Below are 15,915 nucleotides of genomic sequence, written 5' to 3'. Positions count from 1 at the left end.
CAAACCAGTTTGTAAGAAATTTCTGTTCGAATAGCAATTGCTTACTATGAAACATTATGTAACTTTTAAAATTATTATTAAATTTAATATAATCATTGTTAAATTTTGATCCAATTATGATTTTAAAAGCTCTGTGACATTTGGAAGAGCGCAAATAAGAGTCATCAGTCTAGCATTACTCTTTGCGGTCCCTATTGTATCTCTCTGATATTTACACTTCTTGTGCACAACAACTACACTTACACAAGACACATTGGGGTGAGACCCACATACTGGGCCCCACCTCAACGTGTCTTGTGTTAGTGTAGTTGTTGTGAGAATGATGTGTAAGTATCATTTCCCTTATTTCAGTAGTTAATTGACATATGACATGGAAGCATTATGCCAACACAAAAATCAGTTGAGTAACCCTCAAAGAGTGTTAACATTAGTTTGAAGTATGTCAATAAATCTTATAAACAAGAATGGAGATGCTGCTTTTCCCTTGTTAAAAAAAAAAAAAAAAAAAAAAAAAAAAAGAAGAAGAAAGGGAGAAGCTGCTTTATTAGTCATATTTGTTAAAATAATTGAAGAATATTAAAATATATAGAAAATAGCGTAAGCAAGAGAGAAAATAACACAAAGACTTACGAGTGGTTCGGTGTTAGACACTTACGTCTATCGCTACGAACTAATCTAAAAACTTACCTTCTGCTCATTTGTCTATATTGTTAGAATATATTTTTTTATATATATTCTATCAATATTCAAACTTGATTTGGAAAAAATACACTCACCTCCTTAAATTATTGGCTCTGTCCCTAGATATAAATCCCTTAAAATTCAAGTAGGATATTCCAAAAAACCTAAGTTCTTTAGAAGGAATCTTGGCATAGTAGGATTCTGTTCATACTGTGTTTCTTCTTCTTCTTCTTTTTATTATTATTATTTTTTTGGAGCAAAGTGAAAATATTAAATGTAATAAAGAGAGAGATACAAACAGTAGAATGAAGGAGAAGTGTAAGCAGTAGCACAATCCCAGCAACAACAAGAGACTGAGTTCAGAGGCCGGAATGAATAGTTGAGTTGTAGCAGGAAACAAACAGCTCAAGTCAATGGTCAGTAAGGATGCATCAGAGGTCAGATTCTCCAGTTTCACGAGGGATCGTCTAAGTCTAACTACAGCCTGAACAGGATGAAATCTTTTATAGATTGACCAAAAAAAAAAAAAAAAAGTTAAATCTATTATTTTCATATTGCATTTAATTATTATTACCATATCTTCGTTATCTTGGTACATTTTAGTTTATACCCTTTTTTCCACTTTTATTTTACCATATGGAGGAAGAATTATACTTTCATGATTATTTACCCATAACAAGTTAAATTCAAATTAACTTATTTGAATTCATTTTTACTGAAAATTATAGGATTTGAATTCAAGACATATATCTTGTTTTATTATACCCTATCATCATTTCAAAATGAGTAATGCTATATATAAGATTTGTATTCCCCTCTTATCCTCTTAAAGGCGGTGCGGTTTTTAAAATTACCATCGGATCAAAGTCTAATAATGATTAATTCAAAATTCAATAGTGATTTTGAAAACCACATCGCATTTAAGATAATAAGAAGAAGATAAGAATCTTGTATTCAAAGAGAAACTACATTTATTCCCCTTTAACTACCGTCGTTTCTACAATATTTTCCAATATTTTAATTTTGTAACGACCTAAAAAAAATATTAGTCATATCTGCGACTGCGCTATCACCTCAAAATGACTAGTCAATTTGAAACTTCCTTATAATTTTTTATAAAGCTCAATTTCACCAAGTAACTAGGCTGTGTGAGACTTAACACTTATGAATATCTTTATAAATCTCGCATTCTACGTAGATTACTCTTTTTCTCTTTTCTATGAAACCGAGCGTTACATTCCTTTTCACGACTCAAACTAACATGCTAACAATATGACTCATAAGAGAAAACTCATGATATATTATAAGAAAATTTCTTGATAGTATTTTTCTTTAATTGAATGTATTGGGTCAAAGTCATATGGTTTTAACGGGGTAAGTGGTTGGTTTCCCTCTCTTTTCTTTTTTTCTTTTTTTCTGTTTTAAATCAATGTGTACAAACTATTAGGACAAGATTTACAGAGCACCACCTTTTTTTGACGGTATTAAAGAGCACTAACTGCATTTTTTACTTCAAGGGATCTTCAATACAAAAAAAGAAAAATCACGTGATAAATGGTGTTCTCCTGATAGATTAGAATCATTGTATTAGTAGGATGTTCGGTCGACGGGCATGTTTGGCTTGTATTTTATTTTTGATTATTTTTAAAAATTATGTTTGGGTAGGTTTTTTAAATTCAAATTCTACTAAAGTATTATCCAACTTTATCCAATTCTGTTTCCGTTTTTTAAACCATCCAAACTTAATTTCAAAAAACAAATTTTTGTCTGTATTCACAATTCTGAATATAATAAAGAATAGTATAATATAATAAAAAAATCGCACATCTAAACGATATTGTGTATACAGTTAAACATAATATATGAAAAATATACACATTTTAGTTCAGCCCCCTCAAAAAATAAATTAACGGCTCCATTGTTGACATGTGTCCAAAATGTTCACATGCATTTTTAAAACTTTGTGTACTTGTCCTTTGAAGGACCAACCTCGGACTTGTACAAGGTGCTCCCATACATATTTGGGTAAGACTCAGCTTCACCGCGAGCATAGCCCCTAAAAATTGTTTGCACCCCAAAAAAAAAATTTGAACCTTAAACAACCATTTAGGGATGAAAAATCACATATTCTTTTCAAAGTATATATAAAATTCGTATTTATTTTGAACACATGAATTTAATATATCAGAAAGAAAACTACGTTCTTAGATCACCTACACGTAACACATTTCAATACGGCAGCCCCCTTTCTACCTCAACAGCTCACCCTATTGAAAACCAAAAAAAAAAGAAAAAAAGAAAAAGAAAAGGAAATAAAACAAGAACTGGGATAAAGTCGTTAATTAAAGACCTTATGATACAGTGGAGTGCTCTTACCGTAGGCTTCTCTTTCCAGGCACACAGGAACGACCAGACAATCCACGTATCACCATCCAATGGTTCAGAAACAGAGGATACCACTTAATATGGTTGCGTGGAACGCACAGAACCGGACCTCAAAAATAATTTATAGAAATGTTTCATATTAGAGTGAGAAAGAGAATCTTCTTTTGAAGCACTTAAGGTCAGGGTCCAACTGTCAGCTAATAAGTTGATAGTATTAGCTTTAAACGGCCGTTATGCCTTTTCTCTCTCTCTCTTCAACATAACGGTGCCTTTCCGTCCATCCACGTAACACGTGAGCCTATCCCACGCATGCCATGCATTCATGCGCACATTACTTATGCACCCCATGGGATGAATCATGTATGTATGTATGTATGACTTTGACAAAAGACTGGACGTTTATGTTTCCTTCTAGGTCTAGGGTTTCTTGTAGTCCAGCTCTATCCGTCGTCACTTGCGTCAAATTTAGAAAATTCTTTAAAATTACGTTTGTCGCCTCACTTTGCCCCGTAATACCCATTCTATTTAAAATAAATAAATAAATCAAGGCCGTAGGATGGTACGTGGTCTCATTCGTTATACATCTTATTTTTAAATTTACCTTTAGATTTATGAGATCTATATTTGGATTCATAAATTCAATAGTAAATTTAAAACTTGATTGTATATAGATGTACAAGCGCTGTATAAGATATTAAGTATTTTACAAAGAAATTATTTTTTAATATATCTTTTTCTAAGTTAACTATTGGATCTGTAAAACGAGATATGATATATTGTCCATTCAAGACACAACTTCTGACCACATTTGTCCACGTGACAACTTTTACTTTTATTTTTTTAAAAAAAAAAAAAAAACTATAAAGGTAGCTAACTAGGGGACCACCCTGTCACATCGACAAGGTAGTTAAAAGTTATGTCTTGAGATAACAAAAGATCATATCTCCTATAAAATTCATAAGAACTCACATGTAAATTTTACATATTTAATGTTGATTTATAAAAGAGATGTATGACAATTCTCAAAAATCAATAATTATTAGACGTTAATCAGCATATCATCATCTTGAAAAAAAAATTTAAAATACGTTTGACAAACAATTTTTATAAGAGAAATAATTAAAACACTCACACTACACAACACCAAGGCACAATGGAATGAGGTTAATGTTGTGTCATTATTGTGTAGTGTGAATGTAAGGATCACTCTTCTTTTTATAATTATTATGATAACACTTGGCACTCTGAGAGCCATCCAGATCATTTTATTTATTTCACGTCAATCAATGCATTTTACAATTCTCCACTAGAATTCGTTACCAACCATACCCGTAATTTGTAGACTTACTCATTCGCAACAAATTCAACAATAGCCCACGCTACAAATGGAAGGAAATTGGATCCTTTAAGAGCATTGAATCTTGTCTACGTAGGGTGGGTAGGCATTAGAGAAGGCTATACGGATCTGTTTGGTAAGGAATTCTTTTATTTTTCATTTATTCCTTTTTTCTAAACAAAATTACAATGGTATAAGAAGAAGAAATATCGAAGGAATGGAAGAGGCAAGAGGCACCCCAACAAAGATTCTATTAACCAAAAAAAAAATGTAGGAATAGGCCAATTAAACCAATGGTTTCTTGACATGCAAGCCAAAAAATAGGCCACAAGAAATTATAGTTTTTTAGGTAGTTTATTAGATAAGGCTGCATATAAAAACTCCTATTGCAATGAATCCAATGAGTAAAGGTGTACATCGGATAGTTATTTTTTATTTTCATTTTTAATAGATACAAGACAAACCAATTACATCATAAAATAAAAAATACAAACACAGTAGGGTTCGGGCAACCCAAAAATTAAACTACGAATAAAAGTATACAGGGGCAATGCTTTCAAAGATATGGGCCCTTTGACTCAAGGTACGGATGTCACAAAGTCGGGGTCACTAATAAAGGTGATTTGACAAGTGTATTGAGTCACAATGACCCAACCACAAAAACAGGGGTGAACAGTGGGAGAGGGGTACAACAAAAAAAAACCCAAAAATACAATAAAAAAAATCACAAATAGCAGTAACTAAATGGGTTGGGGTGTGAAGTTGGGTGGGAGCCGTTCCTGGAGGCTCGTGAGAAACACGAGCCGCCCAAGGGCGGCCTCTCAGAAACAGGGAGAAACGGAATCCTTTGGAGCCACCAAGGCCTGAAACGGAAGGTGAAGAAGGACGCAGGCGTGAGCTCCACACGCCGGTTGAAAGGAAGAGCAATCGGGCGCGTGGAAAGCACGCGCCGACATCCAAGCGACGATGGAGATAGATGAGACCACCGACGGACTCCTGAGACTTCAGAGAATCCGTTGCCGAGGAGCATATCTGTGACGTCCTACATCGCTTGGGAATGAAGATGTGCTTATATGTATAAATGCACCATTTATGACACAACGCGTTTTAAAGCCGTGATAGTTATGAACCTATCAGAACTCCGCAGTTAAGCGTACTTGTACGAGAACAATCTTAGGATGGGTGACCTCCTGGGAAGTCTGGTTTGGGGAGCCAAAAGCGGACAATATTATATCATTGGAGGTGGGTCGTTACAAATGGTATCAGAGCAATTGCTCAGCCTGAGATGGTGGGAGCGTGCACAAGCCCAATGAGGGACGCCAGCGGGGACGCTGGGTCCAAAGAGGGGGTGATTGTGACATCCCACATCGCCTGGGAATGAGGATGTGCTTATATGTATAAATGCACCCTTTATGACACAACGCGTTTTAAAGCCGTGATGGTTATGAACCTATCAGAACTCCGCAGTTAAGCGTGCTTTTGCGATAGCAATCCCAGGATGGGTGACCTCCTGGGAAGTTTGGTTTGGGGAACCAAAAGCGGACAATATTGTGTCATTGGGGATGGATCGTTACAATATCTTGAGAGAGATGACGGAGGTGAGATGATCTAAGTCCAAAAAACCAAAACCAAACACCAAATGTTAAAATCCTCAAAACATGGTGGGTGATGGGGGATAGGCCGAAAAGACGCTGTTGGTTAGAGGAAAGTAAGTAAACAACTGGAAAATGGAAGATAAAATCGATGCAAAGCCGGCTCGGGGATGGAACATCCGATGCAAAGCCGACTTTGGATTCTGAGAGAAAACTCTCAGATTTATTGGTTGATGGGGAAGAAAGGCGGGTGGGTGGGTGGATGGGGAGAGGGAGATGAGGGTGAAGGGACAAAGGGGAGGGAAGCACTCTCATGGAGGAAACAACAGCAAAAGGGGGAAGTCGATCGTGCTAAAATCGCCTTGCTTCTCTCTCTATGGGTTAGGTGTTCATTACATCGGACAATTATTAAACCACCTAATAAACATAGGACAATTATTAAATCACCTAATAACCATTAATTTTATAATCAATTTTGTAAACGGTTGGAAAAAAATCACTAAATGCCTACTTTTATATATATATATAAAACGACTTCGTTTTGGTGCATTTGATATGTAATTTTTCTTTTGAGTATAATTAAATTTATCTTTATTCATAAAAACAATAATAATCTTGAACTTTGTTACATTTTGAATTCTTATAATTATTTAAGAAAAAATGGTTAAAACCCACATAGGCCATAAAAAAAAAAAAAAAAAAAAAGGCAAGAGGAAGGTCCAAAACACCAAAATAAACCGAAAATGCTTATTTTTTTTAAAAAAATAATTATGCGGTGCGGTTATGAGTTTTAATAACAACTAAGCGATAGTTATTTTAAAACCACTAACCACATCAAGTGGAACGATTGCAGCTATGAAAATTCAATAACCGCCTAAGACAGTTACGATTAACAATTAGAGGTAATAACTTATAACTGCAACCGTTTGTACACTCCTACTAATAATATATAAGAGAACTTAGTAACTACAATAAGGAAGATAGTGTTCATAACAACTGGACCAAAGTCGCATAAGAGGATTTCCATTACAATGTCCAGTGAGAAAGGTGTCTTGCAATTGACACTTAGGGGACATTGGACCTGAATATCCCCGTCTTCATAAGCAAGCAAAAATTGAGCACAAGCTATACAAAGGCAAATATGGCAAAATAATGTATAAGAAAGCTAATGAATGGTTAAATAAAACCAAAATGAGTGGCAGCACATGAGGTGCACGTGACGGTGGGTAGTGTAGAGGTAGATAAAGGTGAGGGAGTTGAGGAAGGAGGATGACACCAGCCGATGGGGGGAGGTCTCTTGCTATGAATGGAAAAGTTTCATGCAAGGAGAAGAGAGGGGTTCTCTCTATAAAAATTAGAGAGAGAATCCAACTCTATCTAAAGAGCACTTGATAATAAAGATGGTTAGCTTTATTAAATAAATAAACTTATACTTCCCGACTTCCCATGTAACACTCCGATCCATATTAAGAAGAGATGAATAATTTATATAGAGTGAGTGATTTATAAAAATATTCATTAAATGATTTTTTTTTTTAATAAACCGTGGTTCTATTAAAAAGAATAAAAAATAGTCCAACTTTACCCTGAAAATATCTTAAAACCTTGGAATAGTCATCTTTGAATACAGGTTGGGAGTTGTAAAAGAAAATATCTAAATCTTTGTAACAATGCATGTAGTCGATCTATCATCTGCGATATCTTTCTTAAGAATTAAATGCTAAAATTAGTTCAATATTTGAAGCTGAAATATCAAATTTATATTTGAAATTTCAAAATTCAAGACTCCAGTCATATATATAGATTTCAGGCACTAATCCTTCCCCTCCTGCAGAAGTACTATGCTGGCCTTCTCAAAGGTAAAAGAATAAACATTTTCAGGAATAGGTTATATATAGCGATAGTTGCTCCAGATATTCATTAATATAAAGCACTTTTATAAGTTCACCCCAGGATACCTCTGCTATATTATTTATATATCAAGTTTTTTTGTCAACCGGTATTTTTCCATGTAGATTATTTATTTATTTATTTTTTTTTTATGAGAGGCTCGAAGGCAAGTACAGTGAATAAAGGCACATCAACACTCTATACACTAAGCCAGAAAAATCTAGCTTGGTTGCTGCCTACAAATAAACAAATATTACAAAAACAAATGTTTGAGCCGCTCTTTAACAATAAAGCACCCCCAACAAAGAAAATATGGCTGATCTAGCTAACAAACTATAAAAAGTCCAGTAAAATCTACAAATTTAACAGACAGACTTTCAAAAACTACTCTAAAAAAAAACAACAACTACAGAAAGCACCCAACACAAGCTGATGTCGAAAGAAAAACTACGTGTATCTTGTAGAAACTGATGGAAAAACATTGATCTAGCCTTAAAAGTACATGTAGAATAAAAAAGCTCAGCTAAACTTTCGCCAGCGATGCGGACGGAGAAGCCGCTTCCCTACGAGACGTATTGTGTTAACCTTTCTACCTGAAGAAACAAAAAACAAGAAAAAACACAAAGTTCCATAACCCTATAATGACTAGGAGACCCAAAGCTTCATAGCCATAAAATGACTAAGAGGACAAAATCTCCACTGAATCTAAGTCAGAGGGAAAACAAAAAACCTTCATAGTCCTAAAAGAACTAAGAGATAAACACCATTGAGGGGAGGAAGGCGTGGAGCCTCCCTATTTCCATTTAGATTTTAAATGCAACTTCAAATCCATCTGGTTACACTGCATCAAACTTTGACTTTAAATTTGTACAAATTACAATCCATGCAATTAAATGAGTAGAAAAAAATAAAAATAAAAATGGATATAGAAGAAAAGGGGAAGAGGAGATTTAGTGACCTTCATTTCATTTCACGAGGTGTTGATCCCGATCAATTATAGCTTCATTATGGTTTTTAAAAAAGTTGATGTTTTTCTTTGATATCTTCCAAATGATATTACTTGTTAGGTTTTTTTTTTTTTTTTTTTAAAAAAAAAATATTAAAGGAATCGAGCTAATCTTATTAAAAAATAAACAACTTCAGCACAACACTGTACACATATAATATTAGAAATACATGGAGGGATTTCTTCAAGAAGACCAATTTCCACACTAAGATATAACGCTTTATTAACGAGACGGTGAGCCGTACCATTATGATCTCACTTGACATAATTAACCTCCTAATTATGCAAACAGGTCAATACCCCCACTAGTTTCCTCTATTAGATGTCCGTAACGACTCAGTGCCTGCACAATTTGTAAAGCATCACCTTTTAAGACCATCCTATTAAATTAAACCTCACCTCAAGACTAAATTTCACAAATCGCAACGCTGCTGTAGCTCCTACAATATCATGTGTAATTATATATCTTTTGGTGCGGACAAAGTTATCAACACCTCTCCATGCTAGCTCAAAACCGATCTCTAGAGCATGGGTTAGGTCTTAATAACAAAACCTCTCCATAATAGTGATTCATATCATTAGTTTTTGTAATCAACTAGCATTTCTTTAATTTTTAAGGTATATACAATCCAATTGTTTACAATTTATTAGAAACGTGCTTGAAATTTTAGGGAAAACTATCCATGTTGTCACATAAAAAAAAAATAGTTTAACATTTAAATAATTATAATTTTTTTTTTGAAAATGCTGTTTAAATATGAATCATATTCGAGATTTCTCTGATTAAAGGAGAGAGAGAGAGAGAGAGAGAAATAAATGTAAATTAGTACCCTGAGTTTGAGGATGTTTTCAAAAAGCTCCATGAGTTTCAAATTTTGGTAATGGTAGTCTTGGGGTATAGTTTTTCAATCATGTTCTTTATTCCCATTTTCTATCAAATTTTTAACAAAAAACCATATAAAATATCAACTATACTCACAAGGGCTTTTAAAAATAAAAACATTAAAAATTAGGGGTTGTCGAACTATCCCCTTAGGGTTTGAAGAGTTGTCAATCCAAGCTCAAAAGCTCTTGAGGGGTGGTCCAAAGCTCTTTTTAAAAATAATATATATATATATATATATAATCTTATCGGATATACTTAGATATTTCGTTTGATTTTTGTTAGAAAATTGACAGAAATACATGGAATGATCTGAATGAAAAACGACTACAACTCAAGACTATCATTCAAAATTTGAACTCAAAGGAATTTTTTGAAAATAGCTTAAAGCTCAAGGTGCTAATTTTGATTGACTTAAACCATTATATTTCCCTTTCTTTTCCTTTCGTTGATGTTTCAAATTCAAAACCAATACGACTCTGGTAATTACTGAGAAATTTGATTTGACTCAACCCAAAGCATTACAATCCATATATTTAAGGGAAAAATGCCCCTCAAGCTCATTAAGATATAGCTTTGAGTAACACTATTGGCTATATTTTTATCTTATAATTATTTAACAATGTTGACATGACAATTACAACCAACTTGTTAATAAATTTTTTTGTTAAAAATACAAAATAAAATTCAATAGTTAGTTGAGACTGTCACGTCAACATTATGAGATACTTGTATGTGGTATATAGAATTGTTATCAAATCGATTTCTAATGTTTAAATTGAGTAATGCGACGGACTACACAAACATCTCACAAATATCCCACAAAGTTGACATAGAAAGGTTTTTAATAGCCCTTCAATCAACCTTTGTTAAAATATATATATCTAATGGCTAATAGACCACCTTGTCACATTAGCTTTATGTGATATTTGTGAGATGCGTATATAGTATGTAACGTTACTCCAATAAATTTTGTCAATTTCCTTCTTAAGGTTTTAATCTTTCTCGAATGAGATATGATAAGTTAACAACTTTTGTACAACTCCAACAATTTTTATTTATTTTTTTTTTTTTAAATCAACCATTTAATATGTAGGACCCATATGTAGAAAAACAGATACAATGATTTGTTTGAAAAAAAAAGTTGTTGAAGTTGTACAAGAGTTATGTCAAGAGTTGTACAACAATCATTTCTATATCTCTTATGAAATGAGAATATATATATATTTTTTTTACATCTTCGATACATATTTTTTTTAAATTAACTATTGGATATATAAGATTCACAAGGACCCACGTGTGGGTTGATTCAATGATTGATTTAGAAAATAGACGGACAAGAGATATATAAAAAATGTACATGAATAGATGTTTCGGTTCCATATAAAAAAAATTATATGTAAACTAATAAAATTTTAAACATAAAAATAAAAAATAAAAAAAAATAATAATAATTTCATAAAAAATAATACCTGAGGAAGCTTTGAAGTATTTTTCATATTTTTAATTGAGTGGCCATCTATTTGTATAGATGAGCTGGTATACGGTGGGATAGCCCTGCGCGTGACCTGTACTTCTCAAGGAACTTTTACAATTTTTATTTTATCAATTGTTTTGCCTGTCTGTTCCATAGGGGCATTGTTGTCAACCTCGAAAGGTCAGCTAAGATATTGTTGATGTGTGGGCTACATTCATCATTGGAAATGATTAAGCTGAGAGCTAAGCACTATGGGAGCATCCCCATAACGAAAGTACCCATCTCTTTGTCAGCGAAATGGCATTTTCGTCATTTAGCTGACATTCTTCGCTAAGCATTAGCCAATAGCCACAGAGATCTTCCGCCACGGGCGGTGCCATTAGCATTGCCCCCTCCCTCCCCCCACCTTTCGACGATTCACTACCAATTTTAATTGCTGTTATTTAAAATAATATTTGTGCACATACATCTTGAACAAACTTTTTATACATATTTATAATGGATGTAAAATTTATGTACGTTGTAGTCGTTCCATATGCATGTGACACCCATTTCATATGGGTCTCACATGCATAGATTCCACACATATTATGAATGTGTATATAATATATGTACAAAATAAGTGTGCAAATAACACAACTCTATTTAGTGAGATATTTTTTTTTGTATATATGTGCTTTTATTTTTTAAACTCATTTATCATACGGAATTGAGTTATTATTATTATTATTATTTTTTATTATCTTTTCAAGGTTCAGATATCTTTTGATGCTATTCCATTGCCATGGTATGTTCCTTATCTTTTTAATGAACAAATTGAAATAAAGAGAATGTCATCAAAATTCAAATTATATTTTACAATATTTAATGATATTATACGTTTTTTTATAAGATTATCATGTTATTTTAAATTTTTAAATGATAAACTTCAATTAATAATTATTCAAGTGTGAACCATTACTTAGGTAAAGTCATCAAGAGCTAATAAACTCTTGAAGAACTTAAGATGGTTGAATTCGATATTTTTTTTTAGCCTTTACCTATAAAGAAATTCTATATATTAGACAAGTATCTGCATTCCAACTATGTAAAATCTAATTTGAATCATTAAATGAAATAACGATATATATGTTGATTACATTATCATGTTATTTTAAATTTTTAAATGATAAACTTTAATTAGTAATTATCCAAGTGGGAACCATTACTTAGGTAAAATCATCAACAACTAATAAACTCTTTTTTTTTTTCTTTTTCTTTTTTTAATTAATGATCTGAGTATTTTATTGATCAAATATTACGAGTATAAAGCTCTTACATCACAAAGTATAAAGTTCTGTAAAATTATAACTACATGCTGTGAGGTTATAAAGTCATTTCTTACAATAGAGTGCTATCTATGACTTTCATTTTTCGTTAATCCATATACAAAAATAATTAAAGAATAAATTTACTCCGAGCAGACTAGATCTAAGACAATGGTAAATCAATATCTTTTGTTTAACCTTTATCTAGAGAGAAATTCATTCTATCTATGTAAAATCTAATTTGAATTATGAAATGATCACATTCTCTTTATTTCAATTTGTTCGTTAAAAGGATAAGGAACATATCAGGTCAATGGATTAACATCAAATTATAGATAAAGTAAGTTCATTATTCTTGGATATCCCAATAAGTAAGGTCATTGTTGAGTATTTCTATTATTGTTTTTGGGATATTTTATGTTAAAAAGTTTGAAGTATCTTACACAATATAGTACTTTTTGAAATTTCAAAATTATCGTTGAAAGTTAGTGATATGTCTATGACCAAGTCGTCCCCAAGAGGTAGATTGATCGGCTAGAGACCACGTCTCATGAAGCAGAGGTCACTAGTTCGAATCCTCCTCCCCTCTTATGTGGACACGTAAAAAAAAAAAAAAGAAAAAAATGTCTATGAGCAAGTCAATGGGTTATAGTAGTTATAGTAATGTTTATACATTTGCTTTTATAAGTTGCCTGATGTTGTGACGTTTTGTGTGCATGAAAAAGGTGGGAAAAAGAAAGAGTAGACAAATAAAAAAGAGGAAAATATAAATCATCTTATGACTGATTTTCATCATGATAATAATTTGGGTAGCCCTATTTTCATGCTAATTTTTACTTTTAACTGATGTTATTTTTTTATTATCTTCACGATGATAACCATTTGGATAACCTTATTTTCACACTAACTTTTATTTCTTTTATATCGAATTCTCTTACAGAATTTGACAATAATTTTCACTTTCGGAGAGGTAAAAAAAAAAAAAAATAGTATATAAATATTATGACCCTCGCAATTTTGATCAAACAGCCTTTACATAATAAAATTTTGATTGATTAGCATGTGTTTTTTCATCAAGAAGGGTAAAAAGTGAGTCGGCCTAGGACCCTTCAACGGCCATGATGGAGACCCACAAACGAACAAAAGATTGTCGTAGCACACAGTTCAATTTAAGGTGCTTTAGATTAAGATTATCTAACCAATGTTTGACTTTTAGTGTAATTAAAAAAATATAAAAAATTATCTTTTAATGATTAATTTCTTTAACGATGAATTTGCACTTCTTTTATACATAGATGGACAAAAAATAAAATAATAAAATAATAAAATGAAGCAATTCTTTTATTTATTTTCTCGAACTTTTTATTATCATATATATATATATATATGCTACGTTAAACATGTAAAACAGAGACTATCACATAACTTATACAGTGACTTTGCACATTGAATTTGAGTGCTATTTGCAACCATTGTAACCACTTATGTGATAAGGCCACTAGTCCGGGGAGGAGCTAGTTTTTAGACTTTAAGGTGTCAAATTGACAAGAAAAAAATAAATAAAAAATTAAGGGGACCAAAATTTTTATTTTTAAAAAATATGAGTAAAACTTATTTATTTTTTTGGAAAAGCTTGAGGCATGGACCCCCCAAGCCTTTACCTAGCTACGCCCACTAGTTGAATGGATCACCCAAGGTTAGACCCTGCTGATCAACTAAGGGATAACTCGCTATGTGCATTATACATTGGCCGTGAAGTTGTACCAAAAGTCCTACTGGACGCGCAAACCTAATTGTAAGAGAGTTAAGGGTACAAATAAGCCATATGATAAGGGTTATGACTTATGAATATTTTCTTATATTTTATAATGATTGTGATTTATTTAAGGATAGTACCCCGAGAATCAGAGTAAAGATTTACTCATGATAAATTACTCAATCAATCATCATTTTATTTACAGACGTTTCTGAAATAACATATTTTTAGAACTTATATTTAGGGTGCGTTTGGTATCATGATTTCATAGACAAAAAATGTGATTTTAAACCATATTGCATAGCATGAATCGTTTGAGAATACGTTTTTTTTTTTTTAAAAAAAAAAAAATAAAATTACAATTTGAAAATGCATAAAATCCGCGTTTTCAAATCGCATGAAAGTGGGTAATTTTATGAAAAAGAACAATTTTAAATGCTCAAAGTGCGTTTTTAAAAAATGGAGTTTTCAAATCGTACATTTTAAAATCGTTATTCTTAAATCGTATTTTTTGGATCATGTTGACGTAAGGACACTAACTTTGTGAAAATAATAGCTTTGTTTATCTTCTTTTGTGTCCCTTCAAATCTAATGTGGTTTTTAAAATTATTATTAGATTTATGATAAATCACTATTGAATTTTGATTTAATAATGATTTTTAAAGTCACGTAAGTTTTGAGAAGGCATGGAGGTGACATATATAATTAATGGAGAAAAAGGGAAGAAAAGAAAATAAAAGAATTGGTGAGAAAAAAAGACAACCTTAGATAGTATAAAAATTTTTGCCACGTGTAATTTGTTGTTGAGGTAGTAGTAATAACACACTAAATAATTTTAGTGTAAAATATTTTGAGGGCGTTACAATCACGGTTGAACATTGGTCTTGAAGTAAGGAACACATTTAGGGTTTGCATTTAGCTTCAGAACTTTGCAGAGGAAATTGTGTTGAATTTTCACCTACTTCTTCTCTGGTTTTTCTTGCAAATAAGAATTTGGTGTGTCGAGATTTAGGCTAGTCACTCAGAATTGGAAATTGCAAAAACCTAAGAATTGAATTTGTTTTTTTCCCTTTTTTATTTTTTTTTATTTTTTATTTTTTATGGTACTGTTTATTGAGTAATCAAATGAAATTTGATATAAATTTAGAATATTATGTTGCTTTGGAATTAAGTTCTCCTATCATTTATCAAACACATTAACACGTGTCAACCAGTGCATTTAGCATATGAAGGACATGGTTACATATGGCGGAATAAATAATGCATTTAATATTATAATGCATTATAAGCCCATTTGATGTATTTGAGGTATTAATATTTGATTTATATTAAAGCATTTCTAATAGCCTCATCAAAATAACTTTTTAGTTATTCCTTTTTAATCTTTTGCATATTGTTGACATACAAGATGCACATTTGATGTATTTGATCAAATCAATGATAACAATTAGAAAGGGAGTGATCCATTGTTTATGGAGCCTTTCAGGTAATCCCAGGCACAATTAGCTAACTCGACAAACTCACTAACAACGCCGGCTGTGTTATGTATTCAAAGCCCTTCAAGTTGCGGTCGTCCGATGACAACCATGCCTCATTCAACTC

This window comes from Alnus glutinosa, chromosome 4 (assembly GCF_958979055.1).
Source record: "Alnus glutinosa chromosome 4, dhAlnGlut1.1, whole genome shotgun sequence".
Classification (NCBI taxonomy): Eukaryota; Viridiplantae; Streptophyta; class Magnoliopsida; order Fagales; family Betulaceae; genus Alnus; species Alnus glutinosa.
Note: the sequence above shows the minus strand (reverse complement) of the source record.